The sequence below is a fragment of the Tachyglossus aculeatus genome, chromosome 3, assembly GCF_015852505.1.
Source record: "Tachyglossus aculeatus isolate mTacAcu1 chromosome 3, mTacAcu1.pri, whole genome shotgun sequence".
Classification (NCBI taxonomy): Eukaryota; Metazoa; Chordata; class Mammalia; order Monotremata; family Tachyglossidae; genus Tachyglossus; species Tachyglossus aculeatus.
The window spans coordinates 108461444-108487878 of NC_052068.1; the positions used below are offsets into that span (position 1 = coordinate 108461444).

Genomic DNA, 26435 nt, shown 5'->3' on the forward strand with positions numbered 1-26435 from the left:
GCTCTGGAGGATGATGGTTAGGAAGGTCTCCTTAGATACTGGAGAGATATTTGCCTTTTCACACATCCTTCATTCACTAAGCATCATGGCTTAGCGGAAAGAGCATGAGCTTTTGATTCAGAGGATGTGGGTTAAAATCCCAGCTCTGCCACTTGCCTGCTGTGTGCCTCCATTACCTCATCTGTAAAATGGGTATTAAGACTGTGAGCTCCACATGGGACAACCTGATTACCTTGTATCTACCCGAATGCTTATAACAGTGCTTGGCACATATTAAGTGCTTAACAAGTATTATTATTATTATTATTATTATTATTATTATTATTATTATTATTGAACTCCTTGAACGAGTTGTCTACACGCACTGCCTAGAATTCCTCAACAACAACTCTCTCGTCGACCCACTCCAGTCTGGCTTCCGTCCCCTACATTCCACGGAAACTGCCCTCTCAAAGGTCACCAATGACCTCCGGCTTGCCAAATGCAACGGCTCCTACTCTGTCCTAATCCTCCTCGACCTCTCAGCTGCCACCGACACTGTGAACCACCCCCTTCTCCTCAACACGCTATCTGACCTTGGCTTCACAGACTCCATCCTCTCCTGGTTCTCCTCTTACCTCTCCAGTCGTTCATTCTCAGTCTCTTTTGCAGGCTCCTCCTACCCCTCCCATCCTCTTACTGTGGGGGTTCCCCAAGGTTCAGTGCTTGGTCCCCTTCTGTTCTCGATCTACACGCACTCCCTTGGTGACCTGCTTCGCTCTGACGGCTTCAACTATCATCTCTACGCTGATGACACCCAGATCTACATCTCTGCCCCTGCTCTCTCCCCCTCTCTCCAGGCTCGCATCTCCTCCTGCCTTCAGGACATCTCCATCTGGATGCCTGCCCGCCACCTAAAGCTCAACATGTCGAAGACTGAACTCCTTGTCTTCCCTCCCAAACCTTGCCCTCTCCCTGACTTTCCCATCTCTGTTGACGGCACTACCATCCTTCCCGTCTCACAAGCCCGCAACCTTGGTGTCATCCTCGACTCTGCTCTCTCATTCACCCCTCACATCGAAGCCGTCACCAAAACCTGCCAGTCTCAGCTCCGCAACATTGCCAAGATCCGCCCTTTCCTCTCCATCCCAACCGCTACCCTGCTCATTCAAGCTCTCATCCTATGCCGTCTGGACTACTGCATCAGCCTTCTCTCTGATCTCCCATCCTCGTGTCTCTCTCCACTTCAATCCATACTTCATGCTGCTGCCCGGATTATCTTTGTCCAGAAACGCTCTGGGCATATTACTCCCCTCCTCAAAAATCTCCAGTGGCTACCAATCAATCTGCGCATCAGGCAGAAACTCCTCACCCTCGGCTTCAAGGCTTTCCATCAACTCACCCCCTCCTACCTCACCTCCCTTCTCTCCTTCTACAGCCCACCCCGCACCCTCCGCTCCTTCGCCACTAATCTCCTCACCGTTCCTCGTTCTCGCCTGTCCCACCATCGACCCCCGGCCCACGTCATCCCCCGGGCCTGGAATGCCCTCCCTCTGCCCATCTGCCAAGCTAGCTCTCCTCTTCCCTTCAAGGCCCTACTGAGAGCTCACCTCCTCCAGGAGGCCTTCCCAGATGAGCCCCTTCCTTCCTCTCCCCCTCGTCGCCCTCTCCATCCCCCCTTCTTACCTCCTTCCCTTCCCCACAGCACCTGTATATATGCATATATGTTTGTACATATTTATTAATCTATTCATTTATTTATTTATTTATTTTACTTGTACATATCTATTCTATTTATTTTATTTTGTTAGTATGTTTGGTTTCGATCTCTGTCTCCCCCTTTTAGACTGTGAGCCCACTGTTGGGTAGGGACTGTCTCTATATGTTGCCAATTTGTACTTCCCAAGCGCTTAGTACAGTGCTCTGCACATAGTAAGCACTCAATAATAAATACGATTGATGATGATGATGATGATGATGATGATGATGATGATGACTATTATTATGTGATTCTCTAACTGTCCCTAGCTCACTCCTCTCTCACATCTGCTGTTCAAACCTTCCATTCGTCATCATACTTCTCCTCCTGCCAACCGACTAAACCATGTATCTCCCTCTCAAAAATTCACCTTCTTAAGGAGAGTTTACCAACGAATTCACCAACTAACTGGGCATGTCACCTCACTTCTAATGAATTAACATGACTATTATTATCTATCCATCTAGTTATTTAATGTCCCTTGTTTTCTAAGTTTACATCAATGTTCTTTACTCTTCGGCTGAATGTAAATTTGACAATATGAGTCTGCTCATCTGCCATGTTTTGTAAGCTTCTCAAGGTCAGGAAATGTCTTTAAGGCCTACTGTATTTTCCCAAACACTTTGTTCAGTGCCAGTAAATGCTGAAGATATCCTTATACTTCTGCTTGTGATAATGATAATGATGATAATATCAATTTAAAACTCTACTTCACTTAGCCCAAGTGGATATAGTCTTGGCCAGACACTTCCTCAATATACTCCCAAAATACAAATATTGCTGGAATGTGAAGTTTCATAACCTCATCGAATCTGAATAGTAACACATTAACATTAATATGCAAGCACAATCACACTAACTGCTTAATAAATTCTATTATTACTACAACTACTACTACAATAAAAATAGAAGAGAGGAATCATGGGAATGATCACAACCATCAATAAAAATCTCATCCTCGGCCCATAGTTCAATCATATACTCCAGACATTTGTTCACCCTTAAAATAAATCCTATTTTCAAATCTTGCAATAGGCAAGTTTTATATTAATAAGGGCACATATTATCAATCTGAAAATCCATAGAGCCACATATAACCATATTAAAGGAAGCTTTTACAGGTAGTCAGGGAGAAACTTTGAGTACACACTGCCAATTTTCCTCTCCTTTGGCCCTTTTTCAGAGCTAGGAGTGGTTGGAATAGCCTCATGTAGGAGAGTAGAGGAAAAAGAATTGCTACTTCCCCACTCCTGAGCTGAATAATTATTTATGGGGCCTTTCAGTTCATGTGTAGCCCCCAAAATGTGGGCCTAGTACCGCCTCCACCAAGAGACTATCACCTTAACTTTCCCCACTTATTTCTGTCCTTGATCTTTTCAGGTTCAGTGCTTTGGTGAAACCCCCTCCTCCCTCATCCATCTATTTCCTTCCCCTTTTTCCCCATAGTGGAGTGGAACTAGGAGACATGGTTTGCTTGTTCCACATTCAGGACCAGCAGGTGGCCCCTTCCCTGCTAACCTACCTCTCAGGATCCTGAAGTCATACTTGGTCTCACTTTACTATTTATTTTCCCCATGTTTGAACAGTTTTATGCCCCACAGCCTTTCAGGATCCAGTCCCTGAGCCAAACACAACATTTGATGCTCACAGTCTTCAAATCAATCTGATTCTAAAATGTTAGATGTGAAGAAACCAGAATTTCCACTCAGAGTTATCTTTGGGGCTACATTTATTTTTTCCATGAACTATAATAAGTAATGGTTTTATTCTCTGCTAAGAAAGAAGTTCACCAACATTTTGGGGGCAATGGCGGTGGAATTACCTAGATTGATAAAAGACAAATGCTGGAAGAAAAAATGCATCGGAACTTTGAATTGAGAATCTATATGGGCAATCGTGATTATCCCAAGATTCCCTATTGCTGTAATAAGATAGATTACTAGGAACACCAGGAAGAGAGGAATCTGCCATTCTGAATGGTTTGAGATTCCTGAGAGAACAAACTCAGTCATATAGTTTCTCTCTGCCATATATTCTGTTCGCATCAGCTGCTTGAGAAAGAAAACAGGTGTTTTAGTAAAGTGTCCTCTGATCAGGGCAATACTTGTTTTTTAATGATATTTATTAAGCACTTACTATGTACTATTTGACAGTTCTACCATCAAATAATTAACAATTGTATTGGAGTAGAGTAGTATTCCCCCAAGTGTTTATTGATACCATGGTCAAGTGTTTATCATAAAATATTAAATGTTAATATTTTAAGAAATATCTGCATTTTCCCCCAGGGTGAATGTACATTATATGTATATTTTGTATTGCATTTATATTACATATTAGAGAAGGAGAAAGAAAGAATAGGGCCCTGGGAGTCAGAGACCTGAATTCTAATCCCAGCTCTACCAATTGCCTGCTGTGTGAACTTGGGCAAGTCACTTAACTTCTCTGTGCCTGTGAAATTGGAATTCAATACCTGTTCTCCCTCCTACATAGACTGTGAGACCCATTCGGAAAAGGGACTGTGTCCAACCTGATTAACTTGTATATACCTCAACACAGTGTAATTATTGGTACATAGTACTAAACGAATACCATATTTTATTGTATTTTTATTATTGTTACTGTACAACTTGATTAATCACTTAATCAACCTTAGAATCCTTAAATTTAGTATTTGTTAAATGTTGACTGTGTGTCAAGTGCAAGGGTTGATACCAGGTAATCAGGTTGGTCCCAGATGGGGGTTGCACTCTTAATCTCCATTTTACATATGAGATTACTGAGGTGCAAAGAAGTTAAGTGAATTCCCCAAGGCATAAAGCAGACATGTAGCAGAGCCAAGATTAGAAAGCATGTCCTCTGATTCCCAGGCCTGTGCTTTTTCCATTAGAAAACACTGCTTCTCAATCCTTGTGTTGAAACCAGGGGTTTGGGAGGTAGGGGGTAATGAATTACCTTGTATCTACCCCAGTGCTTAGAACAGTGCTCAGCACATGGTAAGTGCTTAACAAATACCATTATTATTAATACTTCATATTGTCTTCTTGTTCTAATTGAACTTAATATATGTTGTCTCTCCCAGTCTTTTCCTCTAATACTGTCATTAGACCCTCATATTTTCACCCCTTACTTCAGTCCTGATAGGGTAATCTTATCTTCCTTTTGAGCAGAGCACTGTTCTAATCACTTGAAAGAGCACAACAAAGTTAGAAGACCTAATCCTTGTGGCCTATGGAATTGCTTTTCTGCTTGTGGATTTTATTTTATCTATGAATCTCATTGGGGATTGTTTTGAGGTGCTCCTAAAGTCATTTGGAAATCCTTGATTTTATTTGGGACTGAAATGATGCAAAGGCAAATCAAGATATCTAAGATCAGTGTCAGCTCTAGGGCAGGGAGGTAGCATGGCTTAATGGCAAGAGCACAGGGCTGGGAATCAGGAAACCCGGGCTCTAATCCCAGCTCCACCACTTACTGGATGTGTGACAATGGACATAACTTCACTTACCTTCTCTGTGTCTCAGTTTCCTCATCTATAAAATGGGAATAAAATGCCTATTTTCCCTCCTCCTTTCATAAACTGTGAGCCCCATATGGAAAAGAGATTGTGTATGATCTGACTGTACTGTACCAACCCCAATGCTTAGCACAGTGCTAGAGCATAATTGCTTAAGAAAAATAAAAAGTATTTTTCTTGAGTGACTGCTGTGTGCAGAGCACTGTACTAAGTGCTTGGGAGAGTTCAGTATTAATCAGAGTTGATAGGCATTTTCCTTGTCCAAAAGCCTAAGTTATGTATGGGTTGAGAAAAGGTGGACAGAGGTCAGCATGAGGGCTATGGTTAGTAGATAATAATAACAATAATAATAATAATATAATAATAATTGCCATATGTGTTAAGTGCTTTCAATGTTCAATAACTGTTCTAATCACTGGGGTAGATACAAGATAATCAGGTTGGACACAGTCCCTGTCATACATGGGGCTCACAGTCTAAATCCTCATTTTACAAATGAGGTAACTGAGGTATAGATAAGTTAAGTGACTTGCCCAAGACCATTCGCAGACAAGTGGTGGAGCCAGGTATAGAACCCACATCCTCTGACTTCCAGGCCCATTTTCTTTCCACTAGGGCATGACAATAAAAAGGAACCCTGTTCTTGGGGCTCAACTATTCCTAGCAAGATTTTTGGGGCAGCCACTGTTGCCCCCTTTCTTGATGCTACCTATTTCTTTCATGAGGCATGTGGTCACTAACTTCACTCCCCTCCATCCCTCAAAGGATCTCTAAAGGGAAACTCTCGTCTGTACCCCAGTGAGGAAATTGATTGCCAGAGAGGCTGACCAGCATGATGCCTACACCAAACATCTTTGCTCACCCCACATTTTAGCACTAATGTTAGCTAAATGGACTGCCCTTTGCATGTGCTTTATATTCACTCATCTAAGGATCTAATTTCTCTTGAGACTTGAGTTAGTCAGTCAGTCCACCATATTTATAGATGCTTATGGTGTGCAGAGCATTGCACTAAGCACTTAGGATAGTACAACCTAATGATAAACCATCACATCCCCCTACCCTCAGTGAGCTTAGAGTCTAGGGGGGAGATGGACATTAATATAAGGGAATTAATAATAATAGTGATGCCCTTTGTTAAGTGCATAGTACAGTGCTCTGCACACAGTAAGAGCTCAGTAAATACGGTTGAATGAATGTGCCAAGCACTGTTCTAAACACTGGGGTAGGTACAAGGTAATCAGGTTATCCCACGTGGGCCTTACAGTCTTAATCCCTATTTTACAGACGAGGTAACTAAGGCACAGAGAAGTTAACTGACTTGCTCGAAGTCACACAGCTGATAAGTGGCAAACCCGAGATTAGAACCCACAACCTCTGGCTCCCAAGCCTGTGCTCTTCCACTGAACCACACTGCTTCTCAATTACAGAATTACAGATATGTACATAAGTGCTGTGGTGCTATGAAGGGGGATGAATAAAGGGAATAAGGGTAATGCAGAAGGGAGTGGGAGAAGAGGAAAGGAGGGCTTAGTCAGGGAAGGCCTCTTGGAGAAGATGTGCCTTCAATAAGGCTTTGAAGCGGGGGAGAGTCATTGTCAGACATGAGAAGGGAGATGAATCTATGCTTATTGGGGAATTCTTACCTAAGAACTCACAAAAGCATGTTCATTCTGTTATGAACTCTGCATTTATTCGATACCAAGGTCAAGACTTACAGTTTTGATTATCTGATGAGTTGACATTTTTCACGAAGAAATTTCTGTTTATTCTGAGGACCACCTATTAGGCATATAAAGTAACTGCCTTAATCAAAGTAGAAAGGAAATGCTCTCATTAATAAATTTAAATGGCATGCAAAATTATAAAAAATATTCCGTGTTTATTTTTACATTTTTATGTTTGCTTCTCCCAGTAGGATGTAAGCTTTTTTGTGGGCAGGAAACATGTCACTTTGATAGTATGTACTTCCCAAGCACTTAATACAGTGAACCACACCAAATGGGTGCTCAATGAATGCTACCACTGATACTGGTTGACCACAGCCCCCTAATTTTTTCTGCATCATATACCAGAGTGGGGATAGCTCTTCATTAATTTTTTCTATACTTGTTTTATGTTAACCATAACCTGCTAAAGAACTAGGTGAAATAAAAAGGTGCGGAACCTCAAACTGTCTAAGATCCAAGAAGGACTACTCAATAATTCAATCGTATTTATTGAGTACTTACTGAGTGCAAAGCACTGTACTAAGGACTTGGGAGAGTTCAATCCAACAACAAACAGATACATTCCCTGTCCACAATGAGTTCACAGTCTGGAGACTAGAATAACTTTTCTTTAAGGTGAAAAAATATATCTAAATTGAAGGTGCTCTAAAGAAATGCCTTTTACCTCTCCTTCCTGAATGAATGTGAGCTAAAACGTGAAGGATAATATTTAGACTGCTCTCTTTTCTCTAGCTACAGATACCCAGCCTGGGAATCATGACTGAGGGAAATCATTCCCAACTGAGTGAGTTCATTCTCATTGGGCTCGCAAACCTTCCAGAGTTGCAGATCCCTCTCTATGTCTTGTTTCTGCTTATCTATTGTATCACAGTCGTGGGGATCCTGGGCCTCATCTTCCTGACTAGGACTGATTCTCGACTTCAAACTCCTATGTACTTTTTCCTTGGCCACTTGGCTTTGGTTGATGTTGGCTATTCCACAACTGTGGGCCCCCAAGTGCTGGTCAATTTGCTGGAGGAGAGTAAATCCATTTCCTTCTACCTCTGTGCCATGCAACTCTGCTGTTTCATTACTTTTATCATTATCAAACTTTCCCTCCTGTCTGCGATGGCCTATGACCGCTATGTGGCCATCTGCAATCCTCTGCTCTACAAGCTCCTCATGTCAGAGAAAGTTTGGACTCTTTTAGTTGCCATTCCCTATATCTACAGCTTGGCTGTCGCCCTATTCATGGTAGTCTTCACGTTTCTATTGCCCTTCTGCAGCGATAACATCACCATTTCTACTGTGATAGTCTACCCATCCTGGCGTTGTCCTGTTCTGACACACATGTCATAGAATATTTCATTTTGGGGGATTCTACTTTCAATTGGATTTTCTCCCTTCTCGTTGTTCTGGTCTCCTACATCTTCATCATCTCTATCAATCAATCAATCGTATTTATTGAGCACTTACTATGTGCAGAGCACTGTATTAAGCACTTGGGAAGTACAAGTCGGCAACATATAGAGATGGTCCCTACCCAACAACGGCCTCACAGTCTAGAAGGGGGAGACAGACAACAAAGAAAACATGTGGACAGGTATTAACATCATCAGAACAAATATAATTATAGCTATATGCACATCATTAACAAAATGAATAGAATAGTAAATATGTACAAGTAAAATAGAGTAGTAAATCTGTACAAATATATACAAGTGCTGTGGGGAGGGGAAGGAGGTAGGGCAGACGGGGGATGGGGAGGAGAGGAAAAAAGGGGCTCATTCTGGGAATGCTTCCTGGTGGAGGTGAGCTCTCAGTAGAGCTTTGAAGGGAGGAAGAGAGCTAGCTTGGTGGGTGTGTGGAGGGAGGGCATTCCAGGCAAGGGGAAGGACGTGGGCCGGGGGTCGATGGCAGGACAGGCGAGAATGAGGGACAGTGAGGAGGTTAGTGGCAGAGGAGCAGAGGGTGTGGGCTGGGCTGTAGAAGGAGAGAATGGAGGTGAGGTAGTAGGGGGCAAGGTGATGGAGAGCCATGAAGCTGAGAGTGAGGTGTTTTTGCTTGATTCGTAGGTTGACAGACAACCACTAGAGATTTTTGAGTAGGGAGTGAGATGCCCAAAGCGTTTCTGTATAACGATAATCTGGGTAGCAGAGTGAAGTATAGAATGAAGTGGGAAGAGACTAGAGGATGGGAGATCAGAGAAGAGGCTGATGCAGTAATCAGCCTGATAGTTAATGCATCTTCCTAAGTCCCCAAAAGAGAATCATTAGGCCACAAAAATCATCTTTATACCACCAAATATTTGTCCCACCGAAACTGCTCCATCCTCTCAGATATCCTCTACTCCCTCTCCTCTCTAACCATCCCTCCTCTCTTTTTATTGTTCACTATATTACCAACTTAAACGTAGGCAAGTCTCTGCCGCAAGTTCTTTCAAGAGTTTGCTACAAAAAAATATTCCTAAAACAAAGGAAGTCAATTGATAAGAAGTGGTTAGGCTGCTTTCTATTAGGTTCCCTGGCTTATTTTCTGCATATCAGGTATCTTAGTGACATTTTTTTTTCTTTTTTTAGAACCCGATCTTATTTTCATGTTTATTCCTATCAACACCCAAATCATTTCCCAAGGCTCCTTTCCAAATGCTGCAGACTGTAACACCATCTTTGACAACTCACTAGTGTTCCCCTGTAAATATAGTCACTTGGGGAATATTTTATAGTCAAAGTTTGCAAATCATTAAATGTGTTAATTGCACAATGCATAACTACGTCTGAAAATCTGTTCCCAAAGGAATTATTAAAAGTGGGGCAGGACTGTAGTCCCTTTTGTGTACATAGAATATTTTTTAAAGGCAGTTGAAGTCAGTTATTCCATACAATTTCCAATAAAAAATTTATATATTGCCAAACACCTTTATCAGTTATGGGCTTGAAGATGATGATTGGGTTCATATTGATGGTCAGGCAATTAATTTATCAATAAGATATTCCAATTTCAGCCATTTGTTATATGACCTGGAAGGAAAGCATAGTCCCAAAAGAAAGACGAAGTGATTATTAGACCCTCAAACTATCATTTAAGGTTGAAAAGAAGTAACATTACCTAATTGAAAGAGCATGGTCTTGGGAGTCAGAGGACTTGGGTTCTAATCTCAGCTCCACCACTTGTCTGCTGCATGACCTTGGAAAGTCACCTCACTTCTCTGTGCCTCACTTATCTCAACTGTAAAATGGGGATTTAATATCTGTTCTCTTTCCACAGGGACTGTGTCTGACCTGATTAGCCTGTATCTACCCCAGGGCTTAGAACAGTGTTAGATACATAGTAAGCACTTTTAAAAATTCCATTAAAAGAACCTATAAATTGAGAAAAGTAAAATGAAGTTTGACTTGAATGGAGGGGGAGATCAATTAATTAATCAGTAGCATTTATTGCCTCTCTCAGGCTCATGCCTGGAGAGTTTCCAGTACTCTACCAGTCTCTACTATGGGAGGGGGAGTCAAGCAGAGGCATACCCATTCCATTCCTAGCTTGGGTAGTGGCTAGAGAGTGAAAGGGAATCCCATACAAGTCAAAACTCACCTGTGCTGGGCAGCAGCAGCATGGGAGAGCTTCAAGGGTGGAGACTCAAGTTTACTAGAGAAGGAGCGTTGCTCAGTGGAAAGAGCACAGGCTTTGGAGTCAGAGATCATGGGTTCGATTCCCGACTCGGGCACATATCGGCTGTGTGACCTTGGGCAAGTCAGTTAACTTCTCTGAGCCTCAGTTACCTCATCTGTGAAATGGGGATTAAGACCATGAGCCCCACGGGGGACAAACTGAACACCTTGTATCCCCCTCAGCGCTTAGAACAGTGCTCTGCAAATAGTAAGTGCTTAACAAATGCCATTATTATTATTATTATTATTACTACTGCATGGAAGGGAGAAATAGTAAACCACTTCCATATTTTTACCAAGAAAAATTTATGGATAATTTACCAGAACGATTGCAGATGGAGGTGGGGTGTTCCGTGAGAAATGTGTCCATGGTATTGCTACTGGTATGGCTCTGAGATGACTCAAAGGCATAAGACAAGACAAGCATTTATTGAGCTATTAATGTGTAAAGAGTACTGTACTAAGCATTTGGGAGAGTACAGTTCAAGAGTTAGTAGACACATTCTCTGGACACAATGAGCTTCCAGACTAGAGATATATTTTTTCTCCAGTTCTGGTGACTATTTTATAATAATAACAACAGTAGTGATATTTCTTAGGAGCTGACTATGTGCAAAGCACTATATTAAGCCTCCGGGTAAATACAAAATACTCAGGTCTGATACAGTCCTTGTTCCACGTGACATTAACAGTTTAAGGGAAAAAAGAACATACATTGATGCTTCATTTTACAAACGAAGAAACATAGGCATGGCTAAATTAAGTGGCTTACACGAGGTCACACAGCAAGAAAACGAAAGAGCCAGAATTAGAACGGGTCCTCTGACTCCCACACTCTCTTTTCCCGAAGCACTTGTTTGACACTTACTATGTGTCACATAAATCAAATTTAGTGAGTTCTTTCTGTGTGTAGACCACTTTACATAGCCAAGCACTGTCCTAAACACTGGGGTAGATACAGGTTAATCAGGTCAAACCCAGTCCCTGGGCCACATGGGGCTCAAGGTTAAGGGGTATAGGAAAAGGTTCCTAACAGCTACTAGCATTTCAGATGAGAGGAATCCCTTTCCCAAAAGGCTTGATCATAGGTAAACCTAAGATTATCACCATTCTGAATTTTAGCATGACTTCTATTCACCTCCCTCCTTCCTCACCAACCCAGAGTTCAAGAAGAGAAGCGACTCTCAAAGGCTGATCTGTCAGATTCAGTACTGAGCAGTCAGGCTTTTATAGCTGTTGCCTTCCTAGCTGCCTCTTCATTTTCTGGGAAGCAAATTCATTCCTAAGTGGGTGGAGGAGAAAAAGAATGGATGAAGCATGCCATTTCTGAAAGTCCCAGCTTCTGTGAGGCAGTGGAATTTCTCAAAGAATTTTGCTTTTACCATTCATGATGTCTTTACCTGGAAGCTGAGAGGAGTTCTAGCAAGATGCAAAAGGATGACTATTCAATTTGCTGTGCAAAGATATTGACCTAGAGTTACCTAAAGACTACAACAATCCCCTTGATTTACTTTTCTTCCACTGACCTTTTGAGGAAAGAACCGTGGAGACTGAAGGACCAAAACTGACAGGCCAAGACTGTAATCTGTGGAGTGTGCTATGTTTTCTCACACACAGAAGAACATTATCTGTTTCCACGTTCTTGTCCCTCTTTCTAATCTTTACTATCTTCTTTCCTGCTTGTGGCCTCCATTTATATGACTTCTGTTCTCCCTCTGCCTCCTGTCCTTCCTCATATCTTTTTTGAGCTCCCTTCTCTCTTCCTTCTCACAAAGGGTTCCATCCAGATGCTTCTTCTCTTGTCCTCACATTCATGAGACTTCTCTCTTAACTGCTTCTCTTCTCTTTGTCTCACAAGACTATTAGATTGCTAATAAAATGTCAAGGAAACAACAAAATCTATTAAAGGCTATGGAGGTGATAATGATGACAATTGAATTTATGAAACACTTACTACATGTCATGCACATGTCACGTTAAGTGCTAGGGTGGACACAAGATTATCAGGTTAGACCTGCTCTGGTGGGGCTCACAATTTAGGGGACTGAATGATAATGTGTGTATATTTAAATTCCATCATTCCCTTGAGTAAAAAAATATATATTCTGTGTTTTTTCTGGAATATTTTTAAACAGTAACTCCTAGAGATGGAGAACTGCTTTTTGTGGTTAATTAGGTTTTAAAAAATTAAGTTAATATAATGAGGTAGAGCAATACCATGATCAGATAGGTATATATACAATTCTGATTCAATTTTTGTGGACCAAACATATTCATGGACATGAAGAGAAGACAATTTCATATTGAGGACATGTCATAAATTCATGGTTCCTGGAGTTCTTAATGTGGGCCACATATTACACTGGAAACTGGAGTAGCTACAAGATAATCAGGTCAGACACAGTCGTTGTCCCATATAGGGCTCAGGTCCCATGTAGCATATCCACATCAGACCGATACCAGAGCAGCTGAAAACCCGGCTATCTGGTTATGAAATCAGACATCTAACCACTTATTAAGAATAAGAACAAGATTTTTTATCTTTTAATCACCTATAGTAAATACTACATTTGGCAAGAAATGCATTGTTTCCAAGTATCTCAAGACAAAAAAAATGAAAGTCCTGCTGGAGTTCTCAAGTCTTGCAAAAATCTATAGCTTTAGAAATACATATGGGTAAGCTTTAGAAATACATATGAGTAGGGTTTTGAGCCTATCCTTTCTAACTTTTTGAGCAGGCACTTGTTGAGTGGATGTTATTGGATAGAATCTTTACATTCTTATTCGTAATTATTCAGGATAACATGAAGATGATCATAATAATGGTCTCTGTTAATATGACATGATTACAACCACACCACAGTTATTCTTCAGCCACATGTTTTCAACAGAGGTTGGAGGAACAATGCCTAGATGAAAACTTCACATACTCATCCCTTTGTCATATCATCTTCCATTACTCTCATTCCTTCTTTTTCTATCACTGCAACTCACCCTAAAGCAACACTAGAGAAGAGAAATGGAAATATTAATCTATATTTGCAATTAGCAAACCTACCTGGGCAAGGAAGATGTTTTCTCAGGGACATCGAAGGTCAGAGGTATGTTTCATAATGGAGGATTTATACTTTGTTTATAATTCATTGGCCAACTCCCTGAAGGATTTCTTCAATTTACCCAGGGGAAAAAAATAACAAAGTGTTACTCCTTGAAACACCTCTGTTGAGAAATATTAATTTGTAGAATCGAACTATCTTGAAATGAGGGATTGGAGTGACAATTAGTGTGATAACCTGTGTTCTTCCCACTGTACACAAACTTCTTTTTAAATTTCATGATAGAATTGGGTGCTCTTATGTTGAATCACATCATTGTGGTGGGGATAGCATCTACCAAATCTGTTTTATTGCACTCTTCCAAGCACATCATGCAGTGCTCTGCACACAGGTAATGCTCAATAAATGTCATTGATGATTAATTGATATGACTTTTATTTTATGAAATATGCAGTAGATCTGCACTATTGGGCTTTAATTTAATCCAAACACACAATTATGGATACCTTCTAGTGTTTCTTAGTCTTCTGCTTTCAGCACTGCCCCATAGAAACAGGACATGTACTAATGGCCTCTTTCCTGTTGTAAAAGTATTGCATGTAAGTAAAATGTCCTTGACTAGGCACAGGAATCACATGAAAATACTCACTGTCATAAATGACCATATTTGACTCTGGATCAGTAATGCAGTACTATTACTGGGCAAGTCAGTCTGTTCCAGGGATGTATTAGTAGGTGTATTGACTGTCACAACTTGGGTATGATCCGCCCACAGTATTTGGTTTTGACCAGACCCCTAACATTTTAAAATCGGAGCAACTGGAGGAGTCCAGTAAAAGATAACAAATATGAATAAAGAAATCTAAAACAGAACCAGTGAGGATAGATTTTGAAATTGTTTGCCCTAGAAATTTCACTATTAAGGATTTTGTTCTAAAGCTTGGATTTGTTTTCCTAAATGCATTACCTAGGAGAGTTCATAGTGAAACTTCTAAGTCAACCCACTTAGCTATTTGGAGTCTCTCTGCTGTTAGCAAATTCACAGGGAAGAGAAACAGGATAGGTTATTAAAAGGAAAATTAAGGATATTCAAAGAACATTCCTAACCACGAAGATGGATGTCAAGAAGCAGTATGGCCTACTGCATAGAACACGGACCTGGGAGTCAGAAGGACCTGGGTTATCATCCCAGCTCCACCACATGCCTGCTGTGTGACCCTTAGGCAAGTCACTTAACTTCTCTGTGCCTCAGTTACCACATCTGTAAAATGGGGTTTAAGATTGTACGCCCAATGGGGAACATGGACTGTGTCTGACCTGATTATCTTGAATCTATCTACCCCAGGGCTTAGAACAGTCTGGCACGAAGTAAGTGCTGAACAAAAACCATTAAAATAAAAAAGAAGGGCAGCCACCCTGTCTACCAAACACTTTTGGGTGATGGGTCATGGACAGAGGCAGAATGGAAGGCTGGGGGGCCATTGGTGTGGCCCAGTATGGCATTTCCTAGGGCCCAAATTCAAAATATAATGGATCAGCTTCCACCTTGCCCTTCCTTTGGAGATGAAGTCACTTGCTTTCAGCCAAACTTATGGTTAGTCTGACAGTGCTGATGCATTTATCCCACTGCTCAGTACAATGTATGGAACATAATAAGTGCTTTAAAAATGCCATGATTGTTATCATTATTATCATTGAAAGCTACGTTTTCATGATTCTTGAATAAACCAGCCATTTATTTGTTTTGATGGTGCTTGTTAACCACTTTGTATGTGGCAGGCACTGAACAAACTGCTGGGGTAGATATAAGCTGATCAGGTTGAACACAGTCCACGTCACACATGGGGCTAACAGTCTTATTCCCCATGTTAAAGATAAGGCAACTGAGATACAGAGAAATAAAGTGACTAGACTAAGGTCACACAGCAAAGTGTCAGAGTCGGTATTAAAAACCAGGTCCTCTGACTCCCAGACCTGTGCTCTTTACACTAGGCCACACTGCTTCCCAGATTCCTCTGGGGCACTTGTATTTCAGGTCCCCCTGCATTTAAAGTTCAAATGAAGGACTATGTGGAGCATAAGCACTGGGAAAATTGTCTCCCTTACCGATTTCTGGGAGAAAAGTGAGGGAATTGTTTAGTGGCTCCTGGGTGTGATGGAGATATTCCTCTCCTAGTGTCCTATAGGGAGGTCATCCATGAAACTCAATTTCTTTTCTTTGGGTGAAATTCCTATGCGAGATGCTGCATGTACTCCTGGGGACCAAAGAGAGGAACCAGGGTTTAAAGGTTATAATTTATTGTAAAATGGAAGTATTGCCCTTTCACTTATCTATTTCCTCAAGACAGCTTTTACATCTTTGTTCCTCAGACAGTAGCTCAAAGGATTCAACATTGGACACACAAATTTATAGAAAACAGATATTCTTGGACTGCTCCATAGAATGATCCTTCACAGGTCTCACATTTTTGCAGAAGAGTGACCCATAAAATAAAGTGACACCCATCATGTGGGATCCACAGGTGGAAAACACTTTACTCCTTCCCTCAGAAGACTGGAGCAGGGAGGTCAGCCAGGAGGTTGATGCAGTAGTCAAGGCAGGATATAAGTGCTTGGGTCGACGTTCACTGAAGTAAATAGAAATAAATTAAAAATGAAGATGAAAAAAATGGTTTTGAATTCCTTTCATGATCCCCCTACCAATACCTTGAAATACCTTGGGATGCTTTAATGGGGCTCCTATTTCTCATTAGAGATAGTGTACCAGAATACAAGATAAGGAGAAGCCAGACAGACCCTAAGACTCTCTTATTGGATAGGTGGGTTGAGGAGAGAAAATTCAGGACCAGGGTAGAGGGCTAACATTCTCTCCCACAAGAAATTACACAACTTGAAGCTTTGTATTTTCTTGAAATAAAGGACACTTTTTTGTTCTGTTTTGCTTGTAAGGCATTTGTCAAATCCTTACTTTGTGCTAGGCATTGTATTAAGTGCTGGAGTTGATACAATTTAATCAGGTTGGTCACAGCTGAAGTCCCATATGGGGCTCACAGTCTTTATCTCCATTTTACAGATGAGGTAACTGAGATGCAGTAAACTTAAGTGACCTGCCCAAGGTCGTACAGCAGACAAGTGCCTGAGCTGGGATTAGAACCTCGCCAAGCTATCCATTAAATCATCTTGCTTCTCACTTCTTTAGATCTAAAGGTCTTAAAACTCAAGCCCCAGCTTCTCTCCTTGAAAAAATTCTATCGTGATTATGTGTAGTGATAGTAGCACCTGGCTGGATTCAATCACATACTACCAAGCACAAGCAAAGAAAGTAAAAGAACAGGAAAAGAAAAGAATCATAACACGATGTTGTCCATTGGATACTGTCACAGATGGTAGGTTCATTATTGATTATTAGAGAAAAAGATAAGCATTATAGAAGATTCAAGAAAGGTTAAATCCATATATAGATGGAAGGGCCTGGGTTCTTAGGGCTATAGAATAATAATACTAATAATCAATTATGGTGTTTGATAAGCACTTAACTATGTTCCAGGCACTGTACTAAGCGCTGGGATGGATATAAGCAAATCGGGTTGGACACAGTCCCTGTCCCACGTGGGGCTCACAGTCTCAATCCCCATTTTACAGATGAGGTAACTGAGGCCCAGAAAAGTGAAGTGACTTGCCCATGGTCACACAGTAGAGAAGTGACTGAGTCAGGATTAGAACCCATGACCTCATGACTCTCACGCCAGTGCTCTACTCACTAGGCTATGCTACTTTTCGATATAACTCTAGAAGATAGAGCTAACACTGAGCAAGTACGATCTTATTACATTTCCTCCAAATGAACGTGACTAAGTGGAAAGAGCATGATCTTTGGAGTCAGAGGTTGTGGGTGCAAATCCCGGAAATCCCGGCTCCATCAATTGTCAGCTGTGTGATTTTGGGCAAGTCACAACTTCTCTGTGCCTCAGTTACCTCATCTGTAAAATGGGGATGAAAACTGTGGGCCCCCCGTGAGACAACCTGATCACCGTGTATCCCCTCAGCATTTAGAACAGTGCTTTACACATAGTAAGTGCTTAATAAATTCCATTATTATTATTATGAGCTTCGTTGCTACTTTTGGAGACAGAATATCAGGCTTGACCGATCATTGACCTGAAGCAGTGTGACAGTTCTCATATTCTTGTGCTCTTTATTTGTAAACTATTGCAGGGAGTTGCTGTAAGCTCACTGTGTGGAGGGAATATACCTGTTTATTGTTGTATAATACTCTCAAGCGCTTGGGACACACAGTAATTGTTCAATAAATACGATTGACGATTGGCCCGAAACCTTGGTGTCATCCTCGATTCCGCTCTCTCATTCACCCCTCACATCCAAGCCATCACCAAAATCTGCTGGTCTCAGCTCTGCAACATTGCCAAGATCTGCCCTTTCCTCTCCATCCAAACTGATACCCTGTTCGTTCAAGCTCACATGCTATCCCGTCTGAACTACTGTATTAGCCTCCTCTCCAGTCTCCCATCCTCGTGTCTCTCCCCACTTCAATCCATACTTCACGCTGCTGCCCGGATTGTCTTTGTCCAGAAATGCTCTGGGCATTTTACTCCCCTCCTCAAAAATCTCCAGTGGCTACCAATCAACCTATGCATCAGGCAGAAACTCCTCACCCTTGGCTTCAAGGCTCTCCATCACCTCGCCCTCTCCTACCTCACCTCCCTTCTCTCCTTCTACAGCCCAGCCCGCACCCTCCACTCCTCTGCCGCTAATCTCCTCATGTGCCTCTTTCTCGCCTGTCCCGCCGTCGATCCCCGGCCCACGTCATCCCCCTGGCCTGGAATGCCCTCCCTCCCAACATCCGCCAAGCTAGCTCTCTTCCTCCCTTCAAGGCCCTACTGAGAGCTCACCTCCTCCAGCAGGCCTTCCCAGACTGAGCCCCCTCCTTCCTCTCCCCCTCGTACCCCTCTCCATTCCCCCATCTTACCTCCTTCCCTTCCCCACAACACCTGTATATATGTATATATGTTTGTACATATTTATTACTCTATTTATTTATTTTACTTGTACATATCTATTCTATTCATTTTATTTTGTTAATATGTTTGGTTTTGTTCTCTGTCTCCCCCTTCTAGATGGTGAGTCCCCTGTTGAGTAGGGACTGTCTCTATATGTTGCCAACTTGTACTTCCCAAGCGCTTAGTACAGTGCTCTGCACACAGTAAGCGCTCAATAAATACGATTGATTGATTGATTGATTGATTGACTGATTGACTCAATGAATATTTTCTTGATAACTCCTAAGCGCTTTGAAGAACTCAATTACAAAACTACCTAGTAAAAATCCAGCCTTGTTAAAAAAAAAAAAACATTTTGGGAGCTCCTGTAGGAGCATGTGAACAAGCAATTGGATGATCATTTTCTAAGTGAGTCTGCAGTCTATCAGTTGCCTAACCCAGTGTTTCTACTTTATGGATCGTGCCTTGACTTAAGACCCTCACCTTCTAGTTCCAGGTTTTCTATATTTACTACAAGGTTATGTTCTGACCAGAGGATGGGGGTAATTTTTAAAGTCTGAAACAACAGGTAAGGAGGAGGTCAGGATAAGAATCTGGGGCTTCTGGAGAGATAGACTTTGATGAAGGAGGCAGCAGTGAGCCATGGAAATTCCAAGATAGGAGGCATGAGAAGGATAGCAGTGCAACTGGCCAGGCTGGTTCCTCCAGCAGGTCAGGCCAAGGGAGGATGGGGAACTGGGATGTTTTGAAGAATCCTGTTAGCCTGGTCATAGTATGTTAGCCATGCCCCATGTTGCTAATTTTGCTTCAGATGCTCAATCCAAAATGCAAGAATGCCCTCGCCTCTGCCTTCAAAAGACCCATCACAAGGGAAGTTGGAGGGATTGTGAGTATGGGAATGCTGTGTGTGTGTGTGTGTGTGTGTGTGTGTGTGTGTGTGTGTGTGTGTGTGTGTGTGTGTGTGTGTGTGTGTGTGTGTGTGTAACCGGGCATGGGAGTATGAGGAGCAGATGTTGCTGTCTTCTGAATGCCAGAGAGGATGTCAGGGCTAAAAGAGAAATGGAGGAAGTGGAGATAAATGGAAGAAAAATGTGGAAGATGAAAGATGATGAAAGAAATAGGACAGCAAAGTAATCAAGATATGAGAATTTAAAAAGGGAGAAACAAAAGAGAGATTGAAGAAATACCATATAATATTGGGGAAAGAAAAAGGACAATCAGTAGAAGGAGTATTACCTAGTGGATTAAGCATTTGGAGTCAGAAGGAACTGGGTTCTAATCCTGGCTCAGCCACTTGTCTGCTGTATGACCTTGGCAGGTTGCTTAACTTCTCTGTGCCTCAGTTACCTCATTTTTAAAATGGGGAGTTAGACTTTGAGCCCCATGTAAGACAGGGACTGTATCCAACCTGATTATCTTGCATCTACTCCAGTGCTTAGTAAAGTGCCTTGTGCATAGTAAGTGCTTAACAAATATCACAAAAAAATCAGAGACAGAAAAAGACAGGGAAGGGGAAACACTCAAGAATCCTTTGAATTTTTCAGAGGATGCAACTAGGCTGTCAATATAGCTAAGATTTCCTTCTTGTAACTATATATTATACCTATCCTTGACGATTATCATCATATGTCATAAGAAATGTCTTCACTAATTTTTAAAGATAATTTTATATGAAATCATCATGTGCTTTTGCAGAATTCATGTATACTTCTTGTCTCTAAACTGAACACTTAGCCTAGTAGGTAGGGGGCATCCTTTGTGAATTGAAATGTTAAAAGGAGATTCTAGGTGTTATTCTGGAATTGCTGATATTCTAAATCTTGATTCACATTCCAGGCTGATAAATGTGACAAAAAGGGAAAAAATGAAAAATATTGTTAACTGCAGCCAGGCAATCTTTTTTTGTTCTAGATTCCAATTACACAAAAGCACTGCCACATTTTAGACCTATACCACCCACCCTCTCTTCAAACTCCATTCACTCAAATGCTACTTAAATTTCTAAATTAGGTAATCTGAAAAAGAAGGACTTATTGCCAACTCATCAGAATTTCAGAACATCCTTGTTAAAGAAGGCATTGTCACAATGGCTTCCCAGTTAGAACAGTACAGAAGCATTTATATCTGTTTCTGAACTGATCCCTGAAATTTTCCCTTAAAGAAGAAAGAGCAGAAATTAACAATGCTCATTATGAAAAGTCCCTAGGGTGAAATCTGAATGGGCAAAGCTATGACTCATGAGTGAAAAGGGGTGCTTCTGTTTCATTCAATCATATTTATTTGGTGCTTACTATGTGCAGAGCACTATACTAAGTGCTTGGAAAGTACAATTGAGCAACGGTACAATTCCCATCCCAAAAAGGGAGAGAAAGCCTAGTGTCCACTTTGATACTTTTCAAATGATTTTTGTTGCACAGTTACTATGTGCCAAGCACTGTACTAAGCGCTTGGGTATAAACAAGTTGATCAGGTTGGTCATAGTGCATGTCCCACATGGGGCTCAGTCTTAATCCCCATTTTACAGTTAAATTAATGGAGGCAAAGAGAAGTGAAGTGACTTGTCCAAGGTCAAACAGCAGAGAAGCGGCTGAACCGGGATTAAAACCCACGTCCTCTGTCTCCCAGGCATGTGCACTATTCACTAGGCTGTGTTACTTCTCCACTGATATCAGAAAAAACAAGCAACAAATAAGAGGGGGAATCAATCATATTTATTGAGCATTTACCTATGTGCAGATCACTGTACTAAGCACTTGGGAGAGTACAATTTAACAATATAACATACACATTCCCTGCCCACAGTGAGCTTGCAGCTTAAAGGGGGAGACAGACATTGGTATAAATAAATAAATTAGGGACATGTCCATAAGTGCTGTGGGGCCGAGGACAGGATGAATAAAAGGAACCAAAAGGGCTTGAGGAGACTGGAATTGTACTAGTATCTCTGGGAAGGGATGGAGAGAGCTCCATGAGTCTAGGATGGTCTGAAGGTGAGAGAATACAGAATGAACCAGATTCCCAGACCATGGAATTGAAAGCCAGGCTCTCATATGGAGACAGGTTCACAGGAACAAGGATGTTCCAAAATTCTGAGGAGTCAGCAGTAAGTCCTTCAGTTTCATTTTAGGAATTTAAGTAGCATTTGAGTGCTCAGAGTTTGAAAAGGGGGTGGGTGATATGGTTTTAAAATGTGGCAGGGCTTTTATATAATTGGAGCCCGGTGATGGAATATTGGGGGAAGTGCTCAATAAATGCAAATGATTGAGTGATTGATTGGGTTAGTTGGGGAGGGCCTCTTGGAGGTAACGTGGCACGACCTCAATTCAAAGATGACTCAGGAGAGCAACTGCTATTTCCAGGAATCTCAATCAACTAAAATAAAATAAAACCTGGTAGAATAGCAAGATGATGATTATCTCAAAAGCTGTAGTGGATTGTATTTGCCAGTGAATTGGGAAATCTAAGGGACAATGGAATCACAAAGGATTAAATATATGCAATAGCAGTTCAACCTCAAAGCTGTCCTTCACCGCTGTACAATATAAATTTTTGAAACAGATCCATAAGGTTTACAGCAATGCCACATACAGATGAATTGATTCCAAACAGGCATAGTGAGCCCTATTCTCATCCCTGTTCAGGAGGAGAAAGAATGACCTAATTCCATTGAGGAATAAGTTCACAGACCAAAATATGAAAAGGGAGAATACATTCCCCAAACTGTGTGGAGTAGAAAGATGCTGGTTTACAAATTATGATGTGTGGAATATCTAAGGAGAATTACCAGGGGAAATATAAAAAATCCATGTTTTCTTCATGGTACATCTAAAGTTCTAATTGGTGGTCTGGATTTCTTCCCACATCAAGTGCTTCTGGGAAATGTTCAAAACAAACTCCAAGCATCCACAATCAATCAGTGGCATTTATAGAGGACTTACTGTGTACAGAGCACTGTACAGAGCACTTGGTGCTCATATGTAATCTTGGTTCCCTACAAGTGTTTCTGAAAATTAATGTTGCCTTTCTCCACATCTCCACTGCTCTCTCAGTGCAGAGTCAGAGACACAGCCAGGACAGGCAGCCCAGTTAGGTTGATAATTCTGTGGTCAGCTCAATTTTGAAGGTTGGAGGCATATGATAGTGGAATAATTGGGACAAGTAGCTGATATTAAGTGACTCAAGATCCTGCAGAAACTCAATGGCAGAGTATGACCATTGTGCATAGAGCATTGGACTAAGCACTTGGGAGAATACAATATAACAGAATTGGTACTCATGTTCTGAAGCATACTCATGTTTTGGAAATTGTTGGCCATCTATTGCCAGAGATGCAGGATTATGTAGAAATACTTACTAATAGTGATATTTATTTTTTCCCCACCTGAAAGCATTTCATTTAATAGAATTTCTTTGGGATTGCTATGAGCAGACGATTCCTCTGAATGCAATTCATGTTTCCTTGTAAAGAGCATAACAAATAGCTAAAATAAATAGATTTGCTTTAACATAACTTCAATCTCTTCCTTGGGAATCTGATTAAGTAGATGAAAACATGTTTCTATCCACACCCAATTGACAGTTTTATCAGGTCTCCAATTCTACCATTTCTGCCTTATTCCAAATTAGCACCGAAAAAGAAAATGGAAAAATGGATCTAGATGTACAAATGTGTAGGATTGCTAGACCTACCTGTGAAAGAAGAAAATATCTCAGAGCTGTCTCAAGGAAAGGCGTTGGTAGAGACAGTTTATAGTGGCATCTGTACTTTGGGGACTCAAATCCTTAAGGCCTTTCTAGACTTCACCAAGAGGAAGCAATTATAGTAATACTGTTTGGTTCAGCTCTGGAGATGCAATATTAATGATTATGATTCATAATTTATTTTTCGAAGAAAGGTGTTCATATTAGCTCCGTGCTTCTCTTCATTTCCCAGTTTCCCAGGATAAATTAAGTCTCCTCTGGTTAATTTAAACAGCTAAGCTGCTGCAACTAATTACAGAATTTCATTATGTTTGACTTGTGTTAAGCCTTGTTACTGCTTGCATGGAGGAGTAAACACTTGTTAAAACTTTCAGCATATGTTAATGTGAATTTGTGTGTGTGTGTATGAATGAGAAAGAGAAACAGAAAGAAAGAGACATAATAATATTTTTTTCAAGCATTTAGTGTGTGTCAAAGCATCACGTTTAGTGCTGGGGTAGGTAGAAGATTGTGGGGAACAGCAGGGCCAAGTAAACAAGGAACCGAGAGGAGAGCCGTGGCCAAAAGGCTGGTCTCTGTTATCACAGCCTTGTATAGGCAAGAGTTACTTGTTATCAGCCCTACGGCCTTGCATAGATGAGTTTTGCTTGTTACTGGCTTTGAAGGTTACAGAATTGCTGTGTTAGGTATAAACACTGGAACATGGAAAAATACAAAATGTGACTGAAAGATATAAAAGTCTTGCTGCTTAACCCAATAAACGATTTCGTGCTTACCCTAGCTGGAGTCCGTGCCATCATACACCACAAATGGCGCCCGAATCGGGACTCGAAATCTGAACTTACAATCTGGTGGTGTACCCGCGGCTGGACGGAGGATGTGAGTTCATAAAAGCTCCAGCCGGAGACGTTAGGACATCACCGTTCGCAGGACAGACAGGTGAGCAGCCACAGAAGTATTGACAGCATGGGGCAATCAGCCACGAGAGAGCAAAAATTACAGCTCTAAATATTACAGCGTATTTTGAAGGAGCAGGGGTTCAAGGTGCCATCTGTGCAGTTGGTCCAGTTATTAGTATGGATTCGGGATCATTATACATGGTTCCCTGAAGGTGGTTATTATGATCTTACCTTATGGCAAAAGGTGGGCCAGGAGCTACAGACTCATGAAAGCTTGTCCCAGCCCCTACCCAAAGGGGTATTGATTACATGGAGAACTGTTTTTACAGCACTGCGGGTGCTGCATCCCGCTGAAAGGGTGTTGCAGGGGGCGCTGGTGGCGCGCGACTTGGGGGTAGGGAGTGATCAGGAGGACCCCCTGTCCTTTGAAGTTTTATCACCAACAGAAGAATTGGAGCCGTTGTACGCTGCTGTTCCGGATCCCGAGGACTTGTATCGGGACCAGGATCATAATGACTCTGGCGATCCTTCTGACTCTGGGACTGCAGACCCGAAGGAGGGATCTGATTTATACCCGCCTTTGGCCCCTCTTACAATGACGGCTGCTGCTGCACCCACAACAAAGGACCTTTTGCAGACCCAGCGCCTGCAGGAGGTATCCCGTTCGTCGATCGCTCACCCTCCCCGCCTTGCTCCCCCTTTGTCTGCTGTGCCGCCATATGTATATGGTGTGCCTGCTGCAGCACAGCCTGCCTATGCCGGAGCCCTTTCGGGCTGCTGGCAGGAGGCATTGCGCCGAGGGGACGTGCAGCTACTGCAAGCGATGCCGGTGGTGTGTCGTACTGGGCAGCTGGCTCAGTATGACTCTCCCTTATGAGTTGATTAAGGAGTTATGGAAAAGTGTTCGCAATTATGGGTTACAGTCGTTCTACACAATGAATCTCGTGGTGGCTGTATCTGAATCGTATGTGATGACACCCCATGATTGGCGAACCTTGCTGCGTTTGTTACTTAGCATGGCACAGTACTCTGTGTGGGACTCTGAGTATCGGGAAGCTGTTACCCTGCAAGTTATGGATAATATTGCTAACAATATTAATTTTGGGGTGGATGAGTTAGTAGGGCAAGGGCAGTTTGCCAAACCCCAAGCACAGCTTCAATTAAATCGGGTGGCCTTTACCCAGGCTGCCTCCTTACCCATGAAAGCGTTAAAACAAGTCCCTGATGCAGGTCGGCAGGAGACCTCTTTTGCTGCCATCCGTCAGGGTGCTCAGGAGCCTTATGTTACTTTTCTGGATAGGCTCTAAACTGCCATACAGCATCAGATTGATTCGGAGGTGGCTCAGCGGTTGTTATTGTATCAATTGACAATCCGATGTCACTCATGTGGCCGAATTTGGTTCTGCGCTATGTTCATGTTACTTTTGATTCCTTCTCGCATCTTGTTATGGCCACCACCCATGCAGGTGAAAAGGCTCGTGAAGTGGTTCGACATTGGTTGCACTCTTCCGCTGTCATGGGGGTCCCAGTTACTGTTAGAACTGATAATGGTCCCGCCTATGTCTCTCGTAGGGTACAACTCTTTCTCCAAGATTGGGGGGTGCACCATATCACTGGTATCCCTTATTCCCCTACCAGGCAAGCCATTGTGTAACGGATGCACCACACGCTTAAAGCTTTGTTGTTTAAACAAAAGAGGGGGAATCCCATGGGAATGACTCCCCAGGAACGGTTATACAAGGCTACATACGTTTTAAATATTTTAACCTTGTCTGACTTGTACCTTACGCCAGGGCAGCGCCACTTTGGACGGGAAACTATGTGGCCCGAATGGCCCCATGTGTGCTATAGACCTCTTGGGTCGGAACACTGGCAAGGACCTGTACCTCTAATCACCTGGGGCCGTGGGTATGCCTGTGTTTCTCTGCCCTCCGGCCCCTACTGGCTGCCAGCGCGTTGTGTCAAGCCCTTCAAGACAAGGATACCACAATCTGCGGAGGGCCACCATGATGGCGAAGACTCAGGCGATGCCCCCTGATATGGGGCTCAACATGGTCAGAATGTTTATGATCTGGAGCCTGATGGAAAGTCTTTGCCTGCCTGTCACGGGGAATGGTCTTTACTGGGCACAT

At 42.1% G+C, this 26435-nt stretch overlaps 2 pseudogenes; one reads left to right on the plus strand and one right to left on the minus strand.

The window, feature by feature from the left end:
- The window catches only part of LOC119925391, a 63191-nt pseudogene extending 59423 nt beyond the window's left edge, over positions 1–3768 (minus strand).
- A 3973-nt stretch (positions 3769–7741) lies between these two features.
- On the plus strand, positions 7742–25610 carry LOC119925392 (annotated as a pseudogene).
- The last annotated feature ends 825 nt before the right edge of the window (positions 25611–26435 follow it).